At 38.8% G+C, this 25,765-nt stretch overlaps 2 protein-coding genes across 4 annotated transcripts in view; one reads left to right on the forward strand and one right to left on the reverse strand.

Moving 5' to 3' along the window:
• The window catches only part of LOC110831603 (WD repeat, SAM and U-box domain-containing protein 1), a 195,203-nt gene that overhangs the window by 75,779 nt on the left and 93,659 nt on the right, over positions 1-25,765 (reverse strand). For 2 of the 3 annotated variants that reach the window (XM_087360836.1, XM_087360835.1), the window contains exon 3: positions 15,841-15,962. The gene's annotated coding sequence lies outside the window, so the exon portion shown is untranslated. Of the gene's footprint in view, positions 1-2,559; positions 2,579-15,840; positions 15,963-25,765 lie in introns of those variants that run through there. The other variant, XM_087360838.1, reaches the window with a different exon arrangement.
• Positions 6,930-25,765, forward strand: part of Dgk (diacyl glycerol kinase 1) — a 150,166-nt gene continuing 131,330 nt past the window's right edge. The window contains exon 1 of the mRNA XM_022067763.2: positions 6,930-7,336. The gene's annotated coding sequence lies outside the window, so the exon portion shown is untranslated. The remainder of the gene's footprint in view (positions 7,337-25,765) is intronic.

Below are 25,765 nucleotides of genomic sequence, written 5' to 3' on the forward strand. Positions count from 1 at the left end.
CTCGCAGAAGCAGGACGAATCAACACGCCAGAAATCACAACACGATTAAACGTTGATGGAATTCTTTACATGATCATTTGTACTGAGAAATCAGAAACTCCCCTCCATCAACACAACGCATGCTTCAAGACCACGGAGGAACTTAACCCATCTTACGGCGGCTATAAGTCACCAGAACATCGCTACTGATAGATGTTGATTACCGGTATGGAGGGGACTACTGCATTCGGAGCGGGAGTCGAAAAGTATTACTAGGTCTCGTAAATTGGTCATCTCTTACTCTTACAATCAAAATGGATATAATTTCAGAGCAACGTTCGTAGAACTTTCTATTTTAAAGACATGAAATGTTTCAGCTATTAGACATGAAGAGATGGTCGTTACACCGAAATGAATTTTTCCACTTTCAACATGTAGTGGACGCATGCGCACTTATGCCTACCAACAAACTTCATCGCCATTGTAATTCTCGAAAACAAAACACACACACACATCATTGTCATCGACAAATCCAATTTCGACGTTGGTATCGATTTTTAGTTCAAAACATACCCAGATTTTCCATCATATTCTGACATCTTTAAATTCTATTTGCGAACTCGCATCTGTATTAACCAGCTCTTCCTCGTATGTTGCTTAAATATGGGTTGTATTGTTTGAAGTGGGTTCATTGGGATAGGTTAAATGAGGTTATGTTATGTTAGGTTAGGTTAGGTGAGGTTAGGTTACGTTAGTTAGAGTACGTCAGATAGGTTAGGTTAGGCTAGGTTATGTTAGGTTAGTTAGGTTAGGTTAGGTTGTGTTAGGTTAGGTGAGGTTGTGTTAGGTTAGGTTAGGTTAGGTGAGGTTAGGTTAGAGTACGTCAGATACGTTAGGTTAGTTAGGTTAGGTTAGGTTAGGTTGTGTTAGGTTAGGTGAGGTTAGGAAGGTTGTGTTAGGTTAGGTGAGGTTAGGTTAGGTTGTGTTAGGTTTTAAGTACATTTAGGGTACATAAAATAAACACATAACTGTATGTTTTTAAAATGGAATCTCAAAGTTTAGTTTCCATACGTCATAGAGAAATTTTGATGTTCCCTACTAATTCCTTCGTGAAAGTTGTTTTTATACCTTACTATTACAATGTTTGTTGTAATTTCAAACAGCAAGCCTTCTCTCTTTTGTAAGCTACATTGTTAGACCATTATTTACAAATTCAATATACCTTAATTATAACATTAAGCTATATTAAGCCCTTGCGTGAGGCGATCCTCGCATTTATAAATAAAGATTACAGATGCTGATTATTCCAGAATGTGTAAATTTACACAAGTCTCACAGCTAATCGTTTAATTCACATATTTTTCTACGTGAATGTTAAGCAATTAATCCTGTCCATTACGTGATAAATTACAATGTCATAAAAACCTGACAGCAAGCCAATTCCTCGTCACACTAAGCCTCTGTGTAACAAGCATCTGGCAGACGATCACTTTGTCCAGATTAACACGTTTACCTGATAAGTAGGAGCTTATCCCGAATACAGGTGTTGAGGTTTATCTCCGTTTCTAACACACCGACATGTAAGTGAGCAAACATTGAGGTTAGGTTGTCCGCGTTTAGTATTGAACTTAATTCTTCCAAGTTCCTGCATTATTTAACTACTATACTTTGTTAAATCGATGAAGCGTAGAATTATAAATGAGAATTAATAATTGATATTAGTATAAAAACAGCCACGGTGGTCTAGCGGTTAGGACGCTGGCCTTGTAATCCTGGGGTCTCGGGTTCGATTCCCGGCGGTGCCCGAATTTATAACTTGTGTTGGGCAAGGCCGTGGTTTAGGCAACACGGAGTTTTCCTCCGTGGCATCCCAACAATTACTCCATTCACACACAGAAGAAGGCAATGGCAAACCACTTCTGGATCATCTGCCAAGAACGTATATGAACAGGTCCCAGTCCGAGAAAAGGATGGAAGGATCCTGTTCATATGGACCCGTCGTCAGACAGAACACTAAATAAAAATAAATCAGTATAAAGACAGCCAATATGAATGACAACGAAAAATGCAAGCCAAAACATGCTAAATAACAATGGACGGGACAAAGCAGATTTCTTCGACACGAAATTAATCAGTTAGCTTACTTATCACGACATTCTTACGAAGAAAATTTATGTTTTGTAACAATCTACAGCTATAAATCTACAAACGCACAGACTGTCAGATAAAGAGACGCGAAATACCTTGAGTAAACCTCATGTTAACATGGACTTACTATGTCGATATATTTCCTACTTGTAGTTAGTTTCTTCGCAAGCTATTTCACGACACTGCACCAAATAAGGGATTATATCTGACCGAATGCATTAAAAGAATAGTTCAGTTCGTTAGACAGAATGAAATCTGGAAGGAACCGGTCACATCAGTGCAGCCATTAACACTACAGATTTTTTTTCAAGAGCCAGCTGTAATTTCACCAGCATTACCGTAAGTGAGGCATTTATCAATCTCTTCAGGTAAGAAGAGAGAGAGATTTCAAGTAGGCCACGGGAAGGTATTTTAAAATCTTCATCCACTCACCATACGCGTTTATCCACCAATGTCAATGGAAGATTTCAGGCTCTCGGGCGGCGCGAATGAAGATTCCGGTCAACCCTCAGCGATGTAGCGCGGCTTCGTACAATTTTATCGATGTTTCGGATGTCCTTTCTGCTATGAGACTGAGTTCCACGTGTGGAAAGAATTTCCTTAATGTCAATACAGACATCTACGAAAGGTCGGCCAGTTTCTACGACGCTAGCACGGCGCGTTAATAAATTTTAAGGCACGCTACACAGAATCTTAAACAGAAACGTGATCTTTAAATAACTTTAGAATGTATCAACTCGAAAATAAAACTTGAATATCCGATCGAGTACTTGTCCAATACAAACACTGCAGTTTGGTGTGATGTGTCTCTTTTATGTTATTTCGGTAGCAAAACGTAAATTTGCAGATTGTAATTCTGAATAATTAATATAAATGATAACTGTTCATAGGGGTAACTTTAATTAATATTGCTTTAACTATAACATTGCTATGAAGTCCCTTTAAAAAAAATACTATAAGAAATATGACGAATATCACAGTCGGAATTTTCAACGTAAAATCAAAGTAGGCCATGACTAGATGTCAAAACGACGGTGTTGAGATTTTGTAAAACATGAATAGGTTGATTAACATATATTTAGAATAGTCACTTCTACATTCTGTTTACAGAAATAAATAGAATGTACGTATTTATTACAAAATTCTTTTGGAAAGACATTTTCAATAGAGTATGATTAGTTAATTTGTCTTGTATACCACGTAGAAGAACGTTAATTTAGATGTTCTTTGCAGAAGGAAGACGAAACTGTGCGAATGTCGCCAAATGAAGTCACTGTCACGTAATCTCGTGATAGAAAATTATATGAGACTACTAGAAAAAATGATTATAAATTCAGTGGCAAAATGTTCAAGACACCGTTTGAAAGAACATCGCAAGTTCCATGTTCACTGCATGAAGTACATAACATTATTAAGACACAACAGTAACTGATCTACTCCTGCAGTAAAACAGCCGATGTCAGCCGCCCTTGTGCCAAAATTATTATAACTGTGGTCGTGGCAATGCTCTTAGGGATTTGCGAAAGCTCCTGGATTCCGGCCCTTAAATAAATTTTAATAAAAAAAGCTCAATTAGGCCTACTTCAAGAGCATAGTGAAAGCCCCGATTTCCAGGATATTTGATATACTTGATAGATAGATAGATAGATATTAGGATATCAGACTATATTTTTGACGTAAATACGTCTATATTGAAGAGTCATTCGGCAAAAAAGGGGAACGAAAAAGTGTAACCTGGTTACCTAGGAAACGTCGTGTTTACTCGGCATTGCTGTTACCTATAAAACATTTCATTACATTACCTTACCTTACCTTACCTTACATTTCATTACATTACTTTACATTACATTCATCTATCACAGACCCATCTTAAGTGTAACTAATTCAAGTTAAATAAGCAAAGTCTTAATCAAACTTTACTCAATTGTAAAGCATGTATAAAGGAAATATTTAGAATAAAGCCAATATATAAACTTCCTTTCCGTATAGACGTATTTACGTCTAATTCTCCGCAACCTTGGTTCCACTGGAAACTTTTTATTTTTATGAAACAATTTGGTTTATGTATCCAAGGAAACCCTCTGTCTATCCGTTCTTTGCTACCAGAAATATTGGGAATTTACAGCGCCTAATTTATTTAATAAGCTTTAATATATTCAGTTACGTTATCAAGAACTCTTAACTCATAAGCATATAAATGGTGTTATATTTATGCAAATAATGTCCCAGATAAATATTCCGAAGGCGTTGAATTTGTCAGGTACAACCAAAATGATTCGCACCGTCGCCATGTTTGTACTGTTAATACATATCACATTTATTACACAATTTGTAACCAAGTACATTATCGTGTACCTCTACACGCAATTTCGTAGGTCTCTCTCCGATGGTTCACGAGCTATCGTCATTAAACCGAACGATATCTGTATTTATAACAATGCGATAGTCATAATATTGTTTTTCATTATACACGTAACACAAGTTAACATTTTTTATAAAGATTTATTATCAAACAATTATTGTTCGTAGGTTTTCGCGGTTTCCAGGTTAAATGCCGAAGTTATATTACCATAGAATTCGCACAGCAGCCATGTTGGTATTATTAATGCAGAAAATTAGAAATGCAAAACTTGGATAATTTCTAGTGGCAAACCATTCATATCAAGTTTCACAAATCCACAAATTTTTTTAAAATGTTCTTACGAGCGCAAACAGGCAGATAGAAGTGCATAATTATCAACAAGTACATGTTTTCTCGTAAATAATGTTTACTAAAAATTATCATCCTATTCCTAATATTTACCAATCTCCTGCCATCTATGTGAAACTGGTAGAACTCTATAAAAAAAAACAAGTGTTGCTGCAGTTTGAATATTATTGAACGAAACAAAAGAACAGATATTATTACGTTCCCTGAAATATTAAAGATGGCCGCTCAGAAATGTAAGCGACATTGAACACGCCTCCATCAGAGGGCTCTGGGGTAACAGACATTTATGTATCATAAAACAACTGGCTTACCTTGACATACAGTCGATACACCTATGTAATGATAAAATCCATACTTTCTTACAAATACTGTGTTACAATATACTTAAAAGAAAGTACTTCCACGAAGAAAATGTTTCGTTTCTAGTCTGTCTCTATCACGTGACCAAATGGAATCTTATATAATATTTATTAATGTATCTATGGACTTAATAGAACCTGTCATACGACTAAACCAAGGGGTGTGAACTGGGTTTCTGGGGCAGAAGACACGACCCAACTGTGACCTTTTGTAAACACGTAAATAAACATTCGGTTTAAAAGCGAGAAATTTATTGATCATCTGAATAACTATAAACTTTTCACTGAGAAGTCCCAAAATATGTTTTGTCATTTTGTATATACACGACGAATGAAATCGTGAGCCGAAAGATTGGAAACACAATGAAGATTTGGAACGAGATATAATTACTTAGATCTCATAAAATGGCGTGTAACACGAAGCAACTGACTGCAGAGAAATAATGTAATAATTTGATACTTGCGAACTCCAAAATATATGATTAATGAAAACTGTTGATTTATTGACGGATTCATTCTGCCACTTGCCGACTGAACTGATTTGTTAACTTAATTATATGCGTAGTTATTTTCTTGTTACATATTTAATTACTAATGTATTTACTTGCAAACCCAGAAGGTGGCAGCACTGAGAAATATGGCGGATGTAAACAATACAACGTCGCTTCGCTTTCACATTGTCCGTTTCCTGTGCATTCTGAATAAAGATAACATCTCCAAAATTCTTCGGTTATAACAATGAACTTGAATAAAACAGGATTAATAATTTCTTTAAACGCCAGATATAGTCGGCGCAGTAGTTTTTGGCCGGTGGAATTTTCAAGGGGAAGGCTAGGAGCGAGTCACTTGTGCTGACTGCACCAAGGAGCTTATCGGACTGAACGCCCAAACAAAAGAAACGCACTGACCGTGCCATCTCAGGTACACAGAGTAGGCCCGTCCGCCAGCTCCGCTAGCTTCTCCACCGGCCAAAAACTACTACGCCTGCTATAACATCAGAATCTTTTACGCAATAAACTGGTAATAACTTACGACTTGTTTCCATTGTAATGATATGCCAAATTTTAATCTTAAAATAAACCTGAACACTGATATTCAGACAATGAAAATGTCAAGCACGAGTCGTAGCAAGAAAGATTACAAACCTGTGACAGTAGCCACCGTCATGAAGATTTAAACATTTTACACAAAAAAGCTTTTCTTCTGATCAATCAAGCACTAGACCATAACGACGTATGGGGGAGTAGAGGTATAGCTCCACGTATTTATAACCTCCGCACCAAGTGCAAGAGAGTGGTCAGTTTCACGTTCTGGACGCTTTACCCTTCTATAAGAGCCCCCCGGATACGCATTTGATAAGGCGATGGGCGTGTCTTGGATCAATTCTGGACGTGATGGTGCAGAGAATGACCTGCCGGGGAATTTACCTCCGGTCTTTAATATCGCAGTCCAACCATTTCGTCGAGATGATTACCCCAGGTCTTATAACCGGGGTTGTCTATTATGCCCTCTCGGAGAATATAAGTAAACATATCACAAGGTTTACTTGTTGAAACTGGTATCTATTGGGGAAATTAAGAACTATTTGCTAAGCGGTTTCGTCGGATAAAATACGAACTACTTGGCAGTATTTTTCTGATGAAAATTTTGCACGAACAGAACGCCATCTCTTGACTGAGTCAGAAACTGACTGAGCATCGAGGGGATGCTGGAGGAAGATTGTAATGCGACTGTGCAACTCAGTTGCCGTGGACGTGTGATCCGGTGCGGAAGTACCGCGTAGTTGGAGACAGATTTAGAGAAATGTGAATCTTTATTCCTGGCTGCCTACTCGCTTGAATATACATTTTTTCAATTCTTCTTACTTTGTCACCGCAAGTGTCATTTCACGAGGGAGCCGTATTTAGGGGAAGACATTTCCCATCATCACAGTTAAAACTCAAATCTGCTTTGTTTTTCAACATACGTTGTCTTAAGCGTAATTTTAAAACCTGTGTGCCATTAATTTAAGATAAACAAAATAAATCTGGCGATGAAGATACAAACTTTTTACGATGACGTTTCATCGCTTAAAATGTAAAATGGACGTCCTTCATCTGACAGAAGAAACTAAAGACACCTATCAATACTCCAAGATGTGGTGAGTATTTTAATAAATACGAAAAATAAAATAGCTTTAAAAGATTCAAATTGTTAGAACTATTTATTTATCTTATTTCAGTAATACATTTTTTTAGAAGCGTTCGTTATAACGAAAGAACGACAGTTGATATCTGATTAACGTTTTGTCCTAACAGTTATTCCAAAAGAACGTATGCTTACGAACTCGTAGGCCTGCAGCTTACACCATTTTGAAGATCTCTGTCTCTTGAAAAGCTCCCCAGAATTGTCCGCAACTTCAGTTCTACAATTACCCCGTCTTCCCTCACGATCGTTTCACAAGTGACAGTTCATCACGTCAACAGCGTGACTTTAAGCATCTTGTAACAGCTGCAGTGTTTGTGGGCGACAAAGTTTCATTTTGGGATCATGAATGTTTTCAAAGTGAAGACAAACACAGTAACTAAGTGCTTTGTCAGTGTAACTACGTGAAACTCAGCGACTTTACAGAAACGTTACCAGGTAATATTGAACGAGAAAACAATATAATCGATTCAAACCTTAATTAAAGGGGTCCATATACAGAGCAGGGCGAAGTGTAGTTTGAGTTACTAACAGCGATGTTAAACAAACCACTGATATATAAATATGCATAAGAAAATATATGAAAATCTACACACGTATAACCACGGTGGTCTAGCGGTTAGAACGCTGGCCTTGTAATCCTGGGGTCTCGGGTTCGATTCCCGGCGGTGCCCGAATTTATAACTTGTGTTGGGCAAGGCCGTGGTCTAGGCAACACGGAGTTTTCCTCCGTGGCATCCCAACAATTACTCCATTCACACACAGAAGAAGGCAATGGCAAACCACTTCTGGATCATCTGCCAAGAACGTATATGAACAGGTCCCAGTCCGAGAAAAGGATGGAAGGATCCTGTTCATATGGACCTGTCCTCAGACAGAACACTACAAATAAAAAAGTACACACGTGCATTATTAAACACATACACACCCATGAATGCTGATGGAAATTCAGATAAACCTAGACAGACAGGCCTGAACAGATAGGCAGATAGTTTCGGTAGATAGGGAGATGGGTAGATCTGTAGTTACAGAGGCAAATACGTAGATAAATAATTAAGAACATAAAATACATTTTTTTGCGTAATTACATAATTTAATGCGTAACGTATTCTGAAAATAAACAGACAAATACAATTACTTTCGTCGCATATTACGTATTTGTATTCCATGCCTGGGGGCCTCAAACTTATATAATATTCGCCGTTAATTATCGATCCGCGGACCGCCTGATTATAAACAAGAGACAACGATTTATCGAAATGTCATGTGAAACAGTCTACGCTATTACATCTCAGTTTAATAAATTTAATTTGTCGGTTTACTTAGCTTTCACACAAAATGAAATGTGTACACGGCACTGCGCGTCCTCGGGGTTGCATGTTACATAAGCAATTGCGGACAGCCAACAAGGGGTGGTCCTCCAGCTTGGGGATTGGGCGTGGGGCTAACAACCACTCACCGTAAAAACTTGTTTTTGTTACGAAATGTCTTAAAACGCCTCGGACTTAAGACTGATTCTTTGGCAATATGCAGCTAGCTCAGGACAGAGTCCGGTGACGAACTTTCGGGTTCCGTAAAGAAAGTGGGCTATTATTTGACAAGCCGAGTATACAATCGACTTTTCAAAGAAAATCCTGCACCAGAGAGTGAACAAGCGAGTTTAGTTTAATTTACAGAGCATTCATTATATGTTAAACATGTTACAGAAATTTAATAAAAATTTACTTGGATATTATCCATCGTCTAGTAAATATAAAACGTGAAACGACGTTTCGGAGATGAGACTCTATCTCCGTCTTCAGGTTCTGAAGAGTCATTTGAATAAAAATTTGCTTGGATATTATCCATCGTCTAGTAAATATAAAACGTAAAACGACGTTTCGGAGATGGGGCTCTATCTCCGTCTTCAGGTTCTGAAGAGTCATTTGAATAAAAATTTGCTTGGATATTATCCATCGTCTAGTAAATATAAAACGTGAAACGACGTTTCGGAGATGGGACTCTATCTCCGTCTTCAGGTTCTGAAGAGTCATTTGAATAAAAAATTTCCTTGGATATTATCCATCATCTAGTAAATATAAAACGTAAAACGACGTTTCGGAGATAGGACTCTATCTCCGTCTTCAGGTTCCTACACGAAACGTCGTTTTACGTTTTATATTTACTAGACGATGGATAATATCCAAGTAAATTTTTATTCAATTGACTCTTCACCATCGTCAAGAAGTTTTAGATTTGATATGTTACAGAAATGCTTTCCGGCTGAACAAGTATCGACGGGCCGCGGGTTGAGAACCTATGGTCTATGTTCATGATTTACTTATTTAGCCTATTATTTATTCAACGAAGCTACTAATTCTCAGATTACAGAGCGTCGGAACAAGTTGATTAATGAATAATGAATTAGAAGGAATGTTGAAGGATGAGATCATGGTATATTTCAAGGTATTTCCTTGCAGGGGCTGAGTAAAACCTCCAAGACTTTTGTAAGGATAGGTGATCTCCGGGCCAAGATCTGGGACCTCCAGATTATGAAACAGGAGAGCTCATCACTTAAACGCAAGGTTCGGTCTTTTTTCTGATGATCGTTTAAAAGCATCACCTTAGCGACTATGAGATTCTTAACCCTTTGAAGCCGAAGATCGTCTGATTATTATTTATGAATTAAGTCCGTACCGCGAAGAAAACACTACACCTCGCCATTACGAAAATCAGCTGGTTAACCCTTTGAAGCCGAAGCTCGTCTTCATAATATTTACGAATCCAGACCGTACCGCGAAGAAAACACTTCACTTAACGATTAGAAGTCGAATCAGGCGGTACCACATAAGATTTAACAAAAGAACATCCCGGTCAAAGCCTTAAGATGGCGTCTGATTCATGAAGACAGAAGTTTTATAAATATTAACAAATCAACTGCACTACTGACATAAATGTGACATTACACATCACATGTTCGTTCTTTTTTTCTGAGTTGTGACGTAAAATCATTTCTCTTGTCCTTCCTGACATTTCAATGAAGAGCTGTAGAGATTGATCTGGTACATTCAAATTCTCCATGTACTCCCCTACATACTTAGGCTACACGCATACCTGAAGCCATCTGCCACGCCGAAGTAATATCTTTGACGTAGAATCATAATGAAAACTGGAGGCAGTGATGTTTAACTTTGGTTTTGTTTCCAAATTTTGGTGGTCATAAGCGGTAACTCAGTCTAATCCCAAGAGGGGATTTGTTTCTACAAAAACAGATGTCTCAAAAAGACGTATGTAATGGTTGTGTGTATAAATGATTCCCTTTTAATAAAAGTATTGTGGGGAATTGTAATACAAGTTCTATAATCCATGAGACGCTTAGTAAAGTTCCTCAATATTTGGACTTGTGTTGGGCAAGGCCGTGGTCTAGGCAACACGGAGTTTTCCTCCGTGGCATCCCAACAATTACTCCATTCACACACAGAAGAAGGCAATGGCAAACCACTTCTGGATCATCTGCCAAGAACGTATATGAACAGGTCCCAGTCCGAGAAAAGGGTGGAAGGATCCTGTTCATATGGACCTGTCGTCAGACAGAACACTAAATAATAATAAGATGAGGTGGTCTAGCGGTTAGAACGCTGGCCTTGTAATCCTGGGGTCTCGGGTTCGATTCCCGGCAGTGCCTGAATTTATAACTTGTGTTGGGCAAGGCCGTGGTCTAGGCAACACGGAGTTTTCCTCCGTGGCATCCCAACAATTACTCCATTCACACACAGAAGAAGGCAATGGCAAACCACTTCTGGATCATCTGCCAAGAACGTATATGAACAGGTCCCAGTCCGAGAAAAGGATGGAAGGATCCTGTTCATATGGACCTGTCGTCAGACAGAACACTAAATAATAATAAGATGAGGTGGTCTAGCGGTTAGAACGCTGGCCTTGTAATCCTGGGGTCTCGGGTTCGAATTTATAACTTGTGTTGGGCAAGGCCGTGGTCTAGGCAACACGGAGGTTTCTTCCGGGGGCTTCCCTGGTTTCTCCGTGGCATCCCATTCACACACAGAAGAAGGCAATGGCAAACCACTTCTGGATCATCTGCCAAGAACAGGTCCCAGTCCGAGAAAAGGATGTAAGGATCCTGTTCATATGGACCTGTCGTCAGACAGAACACTAAATAATAATAATAATAATAATAATAATAACAAAGACCTAGTAACAAAATTAATAATCCGAAAAAATAAGATATGTAGATATTTAAGTCAGAATCAGCCTGAAGATACGTATCTTTTATGACCCAAGATTCAAAAGAACAAACACGAAAGAGAGACGAATTAACAAAACGAGACCCCGTAAACAGAAAGAAATTGTGGTAACGAAGGAACCAAGGCAGTGGTACAAACTGTGATTATTTTTTTTGTGAAATGTTCTGATAGACATAAAAATCTCGGCGTTGGATTGAATGACTGGGTGATTTTCGTCTCCAAAATTGTGTATGGACTCCAGGCCATAAGCAATTCGTATGTTGAAGATGCAGATTTAAATAATTGTTCCAACTTCCAACTTTAAAAGAAAACTTTTAGTCTGTTCTTACGTATCTTTATTCTAAACAAACACAAATCAGTATTTATTAAGATTTGTGACAAATTCCCTGTAAAATGCAATTACAATTTTCACCAAAATTTCAGGACCAATTCTATTTTGTTCTTATCGATAAGATCTGCACAGGTATTTAAGAAACATCTGTGTTTTACGCTTTGTAACAAAGTCCCGACGTGTGGCGACTCCACTGATGACAACCATCTATACGCTTCGGTTTCATACGATCGAATTATATCATACCAGCTTTTACGTAGTGACCTGACCATCTCAAATTAACCCTAAATGCAGTAATTCATATGCGTTTGTTAACATGGACTAAAAACTGACTCATGAATCACATGCGAAATGTTTCTGATACATTTTAAAACAAACATTTTCCCCCATGGTCAACGAATTGATTGTACTGGAACGGTAAATTTTAATTTTGAAAACAAAATTAACTTGAAACAGTTTAATCTAGGCAGCGCATTTCGTGTATAACAGAATCTTATCATTTAATTAATTAATCTTATCCGTATAATCACAATTTAAAATTTAAAATTAAGATAGTTAAAATACCATGTGATGCTCCTTATCGAAACATTCGATTTACATTTTAGAACATCACTTTCTCACTACATGTTTCAGTTCTTAGATGAACCATCTTCAGGTGTGTAAAAATTACAATTATATAAACTTAAAACTTAATCATAATTTCTTATATGCAACTTTTTTGTAGTTGTTTTAAATATATATATATATATATATATATATATATATATTCACAATATGACGCAACTCTATCATCTTAAGAATCTTATCATTTAACAAAACTTTGTCCAGAACCAAACGAATCTTAACCTTGACGTCCAATGAAGACGAAATAGGTTTCAGCACGTACAATATTATTTACTGTCAACAAATTCAGCCGATTCTGTCCAGGAACTTCCAGTGTTTACTCCTGTTCTCAGCGTCTTCATCGATTAGGCTACTTTAAGTCTGTGCCGTCCTTAAAATCCTCTTCCTAACCTTTACCTTTCTTCATCTTATTTGTCTGTTTCCAATGCTGTGTGTCACTTGTCTTCATCCTACCTGAATGTCCTTACTGTCTCTTAGTGATGTCTATAAATATATTCTATGTTGTTAAGCGTCGTGCACGAGTGGTTAGCATTCCTACTTCGAGTTCGGGAGGCTAGTTATCCTGTTTGGGGTTTATTTGTAGTTTTCCACGGACAGACCAGGCGAACGCTGACGACGATCACTTCCAGTTCATCAGCCACAATGAGTTTTGCCAACGAAACATGAAGCCAATAAAATAACTGAAAAATCTTAGTTAAATAACGCGAGAATAAATCATATTGAATAAAAATTTACTTGGATATTATCCATCGTCTAGTAAATATAAAACGTAAAACGACGTTTCGGAGATGGGGCTCTATCTCCGTCTTCAGGTTCCTACTCAGTTGGGCCCACTAGATAGAGCTAATCCCTATCTCCGGAGATAGTGGGTCCAACTGAGTAGGAACCTGAAAACGGAGATAGAGCCCCATCTCCGAAACGTCGTTTTACGTTTTTTACGTTTTATTACTAGACGATGGATAATATCCAAGTAAATTTTTATTCAATTGACTCTTCACCATCGTCAAGAAGTTTTAGATTTGATATAAATCATATTGTTCTATACTATAGACCTTAATTTCGTATTAACATCTCAGTTCAAAGATGGAGAGATTTAAAACCGAAAAATGTAATAAATTCTTCCGGGATCTAATTATTTCCCACTAGATCTGCATCCGTCAACTGTTTCTCATATCCATTTCTCCTTACATAATACAAATATGATCATAACCTCAAAATTATTATTTTCAGTACTTTTATTCATTTAATATTGTGTAAGTATATTATTATTATTGTTATTTCACAATCACTACCGTTAACACTGCCATAAACTAACATTAAATCACCATTAACGTCAATTATAATCACAGTTCCTATTATCATTTATCGCTTGGTTAGCGAAGCAAAATACTGGTTTGTCGTCGAAAATTGGGTTGCTATGACGACCGAGTCCCACAGTCAAACTGATTCATTAAGCCGCTTGTGGTCGTTGCTACGGGCTGCGTCTTTCAGCCGTTCATCAATTATTCGTCTCTCCTGTGGGAACATAACCAGTAAACCACGGGGGAGGGAGGGGGGAATTGACAGGTACGACAGGAAACCGAACTGCGTCCCTAGGGCATTTTATCAATGTTGTTGGGAAAATGTTTTGACATACTAACAAGGATTACGGGGAAATGATGGTGAATGGATTCAGTTTAATGTAACAAAACACAGCCCTACACATCGAGTACGGATGGAAGGACTTGCGTATTTAAAAATACACCCAGAATATACAATAAGACGTGTTAGCTACTAGTAAGAAAGTTCGTCTAGGTATATTCTTAATAATGCTGTTAATTTAAAATAGGGGAACTGAGGAAAATGTGAGCATAGTTAAGGACACTTTCTAAAAAAACACAAAAAAAAACCATTTATTTCAGGTAAAAAGATACAAATAAGACGGCCACTTAACTAAGTATTTCAACGAATTCCAGTATCAGTGTGATATATACGTAATTCATTTCCCCTGAAGAAATAATTTCAAGCAAGGACAAAGGTTCCATTATTTAACCCCCCCCCCCCCAAAAAAGTTACTTAATTAAAATTCTTATTAAAATCATCAAAGTTAACACCTCATATTACCTTCACACGGGATAATCATATTATCCGGAAAGCTGATATTCATTTCAGAATATGGCAACATTACCAGTTTGTGACACTCAATTTGAAACCACCTTTCAGTCCATATTCTTAAGGAAATTAAACAGCTCTCATTCGACCACAGCTGTGTGACACTTCATTTGCCAACAGTATGGCGCTGTTCCACAAAATTCTACTGGATCCCAGATAAAATAAAGCACAAAGGTAGTTCACATTATCTACATTGCTCATATTTCCCCGGATTCCCCTTTTTCTAATAACAGAAAATATCCAGCTTAAGTGTAAAAGTAACCAGGCCGATACTGAAACAGAGTACAGGTCGACGCTTGGCAGAAGACGCAGAGCGGAGAGATATACGCCGCTGCTTTAAATAGTTCTGATACAACACGACTGCATCAACGTATACGAAATAAATTTTGACAAGTTGGTAAAACAGACACTCCCCCCTCCCCCTGGTTTAAAAAGTTGGGGGGGGCGGGGGCGAAATGGTTGTGGTGTAGACGAACATCAATATCTATCACAGCAAGTGCAGATACAGCAGCCTATACCCCAGGGGAGAAATGGGTTCTCACACCAAAAGCTTCCTTGAATATCAACGCGGTTTGTGCTACAATTAGCTAACGCTACGGAGCCCAGTTCTTATTGAGAAACTAACAGTTACTACGCCAGCCAAGAAATTATCATCCCTTTATGGAATCCAAAGGTTCATCATCGTTTTCACAGTAGGCCGTCCCCTGTCATTGTCGAGAACAAGGCAGTTCGTACGACAAACATAAAAAAGTAAAGCTGTCCCACTACACGCCATGTAGGCGCTTGGTGGGGGAGAAGGTACAGCTCCTACTAATTCTTAACCTCGTCACTAGATGGGGTGAGTGGTCAGCGTCACATCCCGGCCGCGCGAAACCTCCGGGAGAAAGGACCCCGGTACCCATTGGACAGGAAGATGGGTGGGCCCCAGAGCCGGTCTGGACGCAGAGGCTAGAAGGAAAATTCTCTGCCCCCGTCGGGGATCGAACCCCGTTCGTCCAGCCACTATACTGAATGAGGAACCCCGGGTAAAATTGTTCGGTTGAATATCACCCATCGTCTGGGTGTTTTTACAATGAAAAACGATTCAAATTTTTGGAATTATTTTCTACGTACGTTTCAGGTGAACGGTGAGTTAACAGAATTCTTCTCTGTTGAGTCCCGTAGTCGAAATAGTTTTGAAATTTCGACTGCGTCTTCAGATGGCGATCATTACCGTTTTGTCCGCGCAAGGGCACCTGAAAACGGAAGAAAAATCAACTACCGAAACATGGTTTAATTAGAAACCTCTTGGATGATCCAGACAGTGCAACAGAATAATTACATTTACTATTCCACACCATATATCATCTGAACCATTTTAAGGTTCGATAACAAAAAAAATTAGATAACCTGTAAATCACGAATTTCCTCGTTGTACGGTGTACGATATTTCCCAATTAATTAATCTTTCTTAGGGTTAAATAATTCACTTAATATAATGTTACTTAGTTTGATTAAATACTCTAAATCACGTTCAGAGGTACAGTCTACAACATCGAAATATAAGTGGTGAAATTATTGTAACAAGAATTTCTAGATATTTTTGTTTCTTGTGTATTTTAAGATACCGGCTCAGAATTAGCCTGCAGGAACAGGCGACACACTCAGCATATACTGAAGAACGAGGCAAATATTACTGAATAATACATCAATACAATAAATATATTCTGGATATACTGAGTTTTTGGACTGTGTCAATAGCCTGGTATTCTAAAAAAACACAACGTTTCGAAAACTGAATCTATGTTCCTTTTCATTTGTAGGAAACTGGGACATATCTTCTTCTGTGCCAGTTTAAAAGCTCTGACTTCAATCACTGGACCTAACTGAGTAGGTGAAGTCCGGGTACTTAATTGTTGGATCTCGTGGGCTTAAAATAATTGCAGATAAAGTAGAGTCCTGATTATCTTGCCGAAACGGAACCGAATTACGGTCGGATAATACAGAAGACTAATGATAAAAACGAGGGTAAAAATCAACTCTATTTACGATGTTATCAAATTACGAAGAAAACACAATACGGCATCAACATCTCTGAAAAAAAAAAGAATTGTATTTTACATTATGTAAATTTAAAAATGAAAGTTTATTTTTTAAAGAAATTGCTAATTCCTTGTGAGCCTGATTCATTTCCTTTGCGCCAAGGTCACGCGAACGCCTGAACACTTGAACGTCTGTGGCGGTCGTCCGCCTTTGTTGTTCAACGCAAGTGCGGTTTCGAACAAAACTCAATCTGTCACCGTGACTCGCGGATAAAACGGAATGTCGAATGATCGGGGCTCCACTGTATATAAATGTCTTCCTTTATCGTCTCCTCGCGTACTTTTCAGCACAGTTCACGTGTTTATAACCACGTCTTCACGTTATTGCCGACCAACTGCACAGAACTGTTTAGACGTAACGTCACTTGAATTTTCTTTCTGTATCAACACTCCGACTTATAAGCCACTTCTCCACTGCAGCAGCCTGGGATGACAAATTTCCACTGACTGTCTAGTGAAAGGAAATAAAAAATACGTAATTGTAAATTGGGTGATTTTATGAATTCAGTGCTGCTGTTCGGAACCAACCACATCCCTTTTCCATCAGCAATGGTTGCTAGGTAACACAAGAGGTCACGAGTGACGTGGTATGGTTGGTACTTCCCGGCGTGAAGGAAACAGAACACGTGCTCTAACCTCGATTATGCAGATTCTCCAAACGATACTGCTTATGTATTCACCGCATGTACAAAATAAAGGGCACAACTAATCATACATAGAAATATTACACCTTATACAGTTATAATATAGTTCAATAAATGTACCTGCATAATGTGATGTGATATGGCAAAGAATCAACAAGCATAGAATAGAACTGTAGCAAGACATATACATTAATGAATTCATCGCCCTGATGACGGAGGCAGTATGACCTCTGAAACGTTAGTAAACATCTACCATACTACACAGTGGAACAACCCAGAAGACAGAAATCTTCATACTCTGATGACGGAGGCAGTATGACCTCTGAAACGTTAGTAAACATCTACCATACTACACAGCGCAACAACCCAGAAGACAGAAATCTTCATACTCTGATGACGGAGGCAGTATGACCTCCGAAACGTTGGTAAACATCGACCAGACTACACAGCGCAACAACCCAGAAGACAGAAATCTTCATACTCACCGCTGTGAGAACCTCAAATCATACATTAATATTTGTACGAATAAGAGACTCATTCCTGGGTATAATTTTAATTAGTTCTGTTCCCAATTACGCTGAACTTATTACAAATAACCTGAAGCCTTTGCACCGTCGCTACATTTGTATTTGGTAAAACAACAGAAACATTTTTCGTGTGGATCTGAAACTTGGTCGCCCGCTCTAAAGGAATCGAACGGATTGAAGATGTTCAAAAGGAAAGTGTCGAACATTGTACGTGGGACCATGAGAGCGTCAGGAGACTGGAGACAATTACAAAATGAGGCAATTTATAACCAGCTCTAAGGGAGATTTTAATTAGACTCTTCTTTTGAAGGCGAGTAAATCAAGAAAGATGAGATGGACAAGACATGTAGCACACTGGGGCATGAACTATTCATGAAATGTTTTAGTCAGCTGATCTAAACACTGGAGAATCTTGGAGTAGACTTCTTCCTCTTCCCAAAGATGAAAATTCAGCTAAAGGGAAGGAGATTTGAGACGATAGAAGAGATTCAGGCAGAATCGCAGATGGTGCTTGACAGGCTGACAAAGAAAGATTTCCAGGGATGCTTGGCAGCGGCGCTGGGATCGTTGTGTTCACTCCCAGGGGAACTAATTCGAGGGTGATGGATGAATTTAATACCTGAGATAAGTGTACGGGTTTTTATACGCGCAGTCTTGAAACTTTCCGATCGCACCTCGTAGCATGTAACAAAGTCTTAAGCGAAAAGCTGACACTTGTTTAGATTGTGAAAACTTCTATGTCTTCTATGGAACCCTAAGATTTGTTACCGTTTTCGCAAGAAACGCCACTGACGCGTCTCCTCACGACTTCACACTATATTTTATTAAGACCAAAGAAGAAATTTAAATCAAATTCGTGCCTATTATTGAGGCACCCGTATGTGCGAATCTGAAAATGTCTGTCTTGTAGGTTGTAGCGTTGTATAGTCTGGTAGAAGTTCGCCAGCGTTTTGCTGCTTCCATCCTCAGGGCGACGAAACGTTTGTTTAATTTGAGCCAAATCCAAAATTTGTTTATACAATTTGATCGTTTCGAATCGAAATGTAATTTGTCTGACAATTTGTAAAACCAATTTCACAGCGAAAATGACACTGTTCTTGAAGGCAGAATGCACTTTGCTTGGGAACACGAGGGTTAAATTTTGAAACAGCCTCCGGTATCTTGGGTCTTTCACACTGTTTTACTTTGACCCCGTCTTTTATATCCTTATCTGGCAGTGATATTTACGATATTTTAGCTCCATTTCCCTTAAAGTGTTCTTGTTATGTCTGAATCTGGGGCTTACGGAATCGTTAGGTTAGGTTATTGCTTTCTTTAACGCCTACCTTATAGTAATACACTCCCCGTTCCAGACACTTCGTACGTGAGCACACCCTCAAGCTACTCAAAAGCGTCGTTAAACAAACTATAAATAAACTCAGTGCACTTTACTGAGTGGCGTGCAGAAACACAGAAGTAGTAAGTACGTGGCTCAAAATGATCCCGTTATATTTACTAAATATGGAGACATAATTTCGGTTGTAAGAAAGTTTATGCTGTCCTCTGAAATAATTTATTCTTCCAAAGCATTCAAATTGGTTATCATGAACGTTCTAGATCGTTTAAAGAATAATCATTGCTACGGTCTGAATCTATTTTGACTGTAGAAATGAACGTGGATGGCTAAGTAATACAGAATATTATATTTTCAGCTTGATATCACACATAAGGGAATGTGTCTGAGGAAAATACTGACGAGAATATCTGGGAATAACAGAGAGACAGCAATAGAAAAATGGAGATGCATTTCAAATTTGTTACTTTTTACGAAATATTATTACGGTTATCAAGCCAAAGAGGACACTGCAGCTGCCAGCGGACAGCCGACAAGGGGTGATCTTCCAGTTTATAGGTTGGCGAGGCGAACAGATCTTCAGCGAAGGAGAGCAAATGTTACGCAGGGCCTCGCACTTCCAGGGGCACGGGGATCAGAAGAAGCGAGATACTTCTCGATTGCCGAAACGACTATCAGCTTCTCGAAACGGACTCTGCTCCATGGACTGTAATTTTTTGTTCGTTGTTCAGGTCTAAAAATGCCGTACTTTAATAATTAATTTTTTTACAATGCCGTCGGACAAATCAATGTAAGCAAAAACAGGTTAACATCACGTGCAGAATTAAAAAGAAGAAAAACTTACAAGGGGTACTGGTAATGGTATTTCATCACTTCTGTTTGAAATAACAGAAGTGATGTGTACAGGGAGGAGGATTTTACAACCAGTAACGTGCAGACATAATATAGCTCGTGTGATAGAATGTGAAACACGTTTCACCACTGGCTTGCAGATTCTGTAGGTTGTTAATGCAGACACGGGCAACCCACGGCTCGAGGATCGCATTTGTTCTGACCCGCGTATCCGTAATTAACTTTATTTATACAAATAGGCTCACGCAGTTCATTAATTCACGAACAGCTCTGGTGCTCAGATTTCAGGCTCTGGCGTCAGAAAATGTAAATAAGACACGTCTTTAAGGTTTACATGCGTCATGTTTGTGTTTTTTGATTAAAATATAAAATAAAATTCAGGTCAATACACAAAACTTTATTTAGATGTTAAAATTTAAAATTTAAATGTTAAAATTTAAAATTTTAAATTTGCGCTATTCATCACTATAAGGATGTTACAATAGAGCGCTTTCATTCATTTCACAACATGTTTCGATGTAATACATCATCTTCAGGTGTTGTCTTTTAAAACTACTTTATATTATAATGCATGTCTTTCAATATATTCGTCCGTTTTGTTCATTATTGTAACATGTGTTCCGCTGATCCTCCCGTTTTACGCATCTTATGTTTGTTTTGATTATTCATAAGTCGTGTTGTGTGGTGTATCACGTCTGCTCGGGTTGACTGTATGCTCATGAACACATACTACAATAATGAATATATTGAATGACATGCATTATCTATTATAAAAATTTGTGATTCCTCGTTGTCGTCAATAAATTACGTCATCAACAATGCCGAGTTTAGTGTCTTACTCAAGATTTTAAAACGCAACCAACCCCCCCCCCCCCCGAAGGGGTTCGTTGCTTTTTAAAAACTTGACCAACCCCTCCGAGGAGCTCCGAAAGGAGCGTTCTGCCCTAGTAATATAAAATAGTTTTAAAAGACAACACCTGAAGATGATGTATTACATCGAAACATGTTGTGAAGTGAATGAAAGCGCTCTATTGTAACATCCTTATAGTTATGAATAGCGCAAATTTAAAATTTAAAATTTTAACATTTAAATTTTAAATTTTAACATCTAAATAAAGTTTTGTGTATTGACCTGAATTTTATTATATATTTTAAGACACGTCTTCTGGGATTTTGCACTGTGTGTTCTGATAGACGCTTACGAATGTCTCATCGCCCTGATGACGGAGTCAGCAAGGACCTCTGAAACGTCAGTAAACTTCTACAAGACTAAATGACGCAACATCCCAGAGGACAGTCATCTCCATACTCACCACCGTGAGAACCTGAAATCTCACCTCGAGCGAAACTGACCTACAATTAGAGAATGCTCAGTTCCTCATTTGATTTCATTTTACTGAATATACAAGAAAAAAATAACGTGACTGTAATTTACGCTATTCAGGAGTTCCATGATCTGAACAGGCTGTACACCCCGGGCCCTGCTACGATGTATCTATGGCGGACGGGAAGTTTTGTGGCGTAAAGACATGTTTTAATAGGTTAATATTTGTGTTGGTAATAGTGATAAAATTGAGGTGATGTTTAAACATGCAACGCAGATGTGTAAACATACATCCGTACAGACGCACGCATTGAAGGAATAAAAGTTACGAGTTTATAATTTCGTAATAATATTGTGCACGAGTTAACGTTCTTCATATTTCTGTGGTAATTTCTTCGATGGGTGCGTATTATATCTCAGCGAGCATATTTTATCACGAAATAAAAGGCGATCCAAGAAACTTACGTATGAAGATGGCTGTCTTCTGGGACCTTGCTTCGTGTAGTCTGGTAGAAGTTAACAGACGTTTCAGAGGTGGTTACTGCTTCCATCATCAGGACAAAGACCCAGAAGACAGCCATCTTTTTCGTGAGACGTGTTCTTTTTGTCCTGAACAAATGTCAAACGCGAGTGTGACCCTTTGAAGCCGAAGCTCGTCTAAGTTACATTTAATATAATTCAGTCCGTACCGCGAAGAAAACACTGCACTTCACCATTACAAAGATCAACCGAGTAGGATCTGAGGTTTTCAAGGCGGTGATTCTGAAGATGGCTGTCTTCTGGGACCTTGCTTCGTGTAGTCTGATAGAAGTTAACCGACGTTTCAGAGGTACTTGCTGCCTCCATCATCATCTCCCTGATGATGGAGGCAGTAAGTAATTTTGAAACAATGGTAAAATTCTACCAGACTACACGAAGCAACAACATCTTTTAAGACCCTGAAACTAAAGGTTTACTCTACTTCTTGACTGCGTGCTCCATAAACAAATTTGTGTGGTTTACACAAAAGCTACGCGTTGAGAGCTGTTGGTAAGTTAGAAAAAACACACGTTCGTAAATATTATCTCATACGGCCCAAAATCCTTTAACAGCAAATGAATAACCAACGAAGCGCCACTTGCTTATTATATAGAGTTTTTAAAACGTTTCAGCTGAAAGTATTAGGTCATATTAAGATCTGCACTAGTATGGCATGGTGATTTTAATAAGTAAGATTTGAGGTTTTCACAGCGGTGAGTATGAAGATTTCTGTCTTCTGGGTTGTTCCGCCGTGTAGTCTGGTAGATGTTTACCAACGTTTCAGAGGTCATACTGCCTCCGTCATCAGGGCGATGAGTATGAAGATTTCTGTCTTCTGGGTTGTTCCGCTGTGTAGTCTGGTAGATGTTTACCAATGTATCGGAGGTAATTACTGCCTCCGTCATCAGAATATGAAGATTTCTGTCTTCTGGGTTGTTCCGCTGTGTAGTCTGGTAGATGTTTACCAATGTATCGGAGGTAATTACTGCCTCCATCATCAGAGTATGAAGATTTCTGTCTTCTGGGTTGTTGCGCTGTGTAGTCTGGTAGATGTTTACCAATGTTTCGGAGGTAATTACTGCCTCCGTCATCAGAATATGAAGATTTCTGTCTTCTGGGTTGTTCCGCTGTGTAGTCTGGTAGATGTTTACCAATGTTTCGGAGGTAATTACTGCCTCCGTCATCAGAGTATGAAGATTTCTGTCTTCTGGGTTGTTCCGCTGTGTAGTCTGGTCGATGTTAACCAATGTTTCGGAGGTAATTACTGCCTCCGTCATCAGAGTATGAAGATTTCTGTCTTCTGGGTTGTTCCGCTGTGTAGTCTGGTAGATGTTTACCAATGTTTCGAAGGTAATTACTGCCTCCGTCATCAGGGCGATTCTTAGTATGAAGATTTCTGTCTTTGGGTTGTTCCGCTGTGTAGTCTGGTCGATGTTTACCAACGTTTCAGAGGTCATACTGCCTCCGTCATCAGCGCGACAACCCAGAAGACAGAAATCTGATTTTAATAAGTTTTACAAACATTTTGGGTAAAGACAGGGTTATATTTGACCTATAAGCACCGAAATCAATCTCCCTGCTGCCTTCAGTAGAGAGCCATTTCTCATATATGAAATATTACTGGAATCAGTTAATTGAACATGCGCACAGATATTCTGTCGTCTCATTATTTCGTCAGTTAACGTAGGTCATGCCCACAAGACCTAAAATCAATATGCATCTTCATATTGACACCTCCACAAACAATTAAAGAAGAAATATAAGAAAGAGATAAAATCTAGATTTCGAGAAGAAATGGCAATGCCTTTGTGGAAGTGAAACGTTGCTTTAAACACAGGTTTTAAAGCACTGTATAAATTGCATAATGAAATTTTTAACAAGTGTCAAATGACGTAGGAACACGCCTTCGTATTTAACGAATGCTGATAACTGGAAGAGATTTGCGTGTACATGAAACTCAAAGACAATTAAACTGGCGTACACAGGCATAAGAGAACAGAATTTACGTCTCTAGACCAGCCAATTTCAATTTAAACTTAAGTACACGTGTACTGACATGACTGACCGAAGACATAAGTAACTGATAGAATTCGGAATAAACTTTTGGCGTATCCGAAAGAGACAGATGACAAACGATGTATATTATGAAGATTTCTGTCTTCTGGGTTATTGCGCTGTGTAGTCTGGTCGATGTTAACCAACGTTTCAGAGGTCATACTGCCTCCGTCATCAGGGCGATGATCGCCCTGATGACGGAGGCAGTATGACCTCTGAAACGTTGGTTAACATCGACCAGACTACACAGCGCAACAACCCAGAAGACAGAAATCTTCATACTCATCGCCCTGATGACGGAGGCAGTATGACCTCTGAAACGTTGGTTAACATCGACCAGAACTACACAGCGCAACAACCCAGAAGACAGAAATCTTCATACTCATCGCCCTGATGATGGAGGCAGTATGACCTCTGAAACGTTGGTTAACATCGACCAGACTACACAGCGCAACAACCCAGAAGACAGAAATCTTCATACTCATCGCCCTGATGACGGAGGCAGTATGACCTCTGAAACGTTGGTTAACATCGACCAGACTACACAGCGCAACAACCCAGAAGACAGAAATCTTCATACTCATCGCCCTGATGACGGAGGCAGTATGACCTCTGAAACGTTGGTTAACATCGACCAGACTACACAGCGCAACAACCCAGAAGACAGAAATCTTCATACTCATCGCCCTGATGATGGAGGCAGTATGACTTCTGAAACGTTGGTTAACATCGACCAGACTACACAGCGCAATAACCCAGAAGACAGAAATCTTCATACTCACCGCTGTGAGAACCTCAAGTCTTACGATGTATATTATTATCACTATTGGTTGATAATCGATTAAAGAGTTATGAACTGGAAAGGGTGTGGAAGGAAGCGATCGTGGCCTAATTTAAGGTATTATCCCAGTAATTGATTGGATGAACTGAGGAAACAGACAGAAAACCTATCATTTTAGGTGATCTCCGGGCAGAGATTTGAACCCGAGGCTTTCCGAAAACCAAGAAGTAATAATCACACGGTAAGAGAGGAGGTGGTTTTAAGAGACTAAGCTTTCAGAGGGGAAGACGGACGAAGGAAGGGACAGAGGAATTTGAAAAAAGGAAGAAATGAAATCTTTATTGTGTTTACTCCAAAAACTCTGCTGGGTGATTTAGTTTCTGGTGTAGCGGATATCAATGGATCCAATGAGAGTGGACTGTGTTTGTTCTGTGTTGTTATGGTTAACCGGCAGTCACTTCACTGAAGAGAAGAGAAAATGAACAGTCAGTCATCCGATCGGATCGGACATGGTCTGCTGTCATACGACCTACGGGAGAACTGAAAAACTGGTCCCCATCCCTCCCAGGCGACGGAGTTCACCTCAGTTTCGTGCTGGGTATGCTCAGCTAGATGACTTGATTCAGAACAGAGATTCCCTATTTAGACTACCGTTCACACAAATGACATTTTATTACGAATATTTCCAATTTACAGTAGCAAATACGGAAAATATAACACAATTTTGTGTGACGAAGTTTTCATTTACTTTTTTACGAACCAGGGAATGGAGGGAGGTTAGATTAACGGTCACGGGCAGTGGCTCAAATATGAATAAAAATTCCAAATTTCAGAAATGTTTCGTAACCTCTCACAGCGTACCGACAACTAAAATTTTGTGTCCAATGATTACTAGAACGACTCTGTGACGGTAGCCACGTGG

The sequence above is a fragment of the Zootermopsis nevadensis genome, unplaced genomic scaffold (assembly GCF_977971745.1).
Source record: "Zootermopsis nevadensis isolate Lab colony 2312 unplaced genomic scaffold, Znev_1.0 Znev_ptg000050l, whole genome shotgun sequence".
Lineage (NCBI taxonomy): Eukaryota > Metazoa > Arthropoda > Insecta > Blattodea > Termopsidae > Zootermopsis > Zootermopsis nevadensis.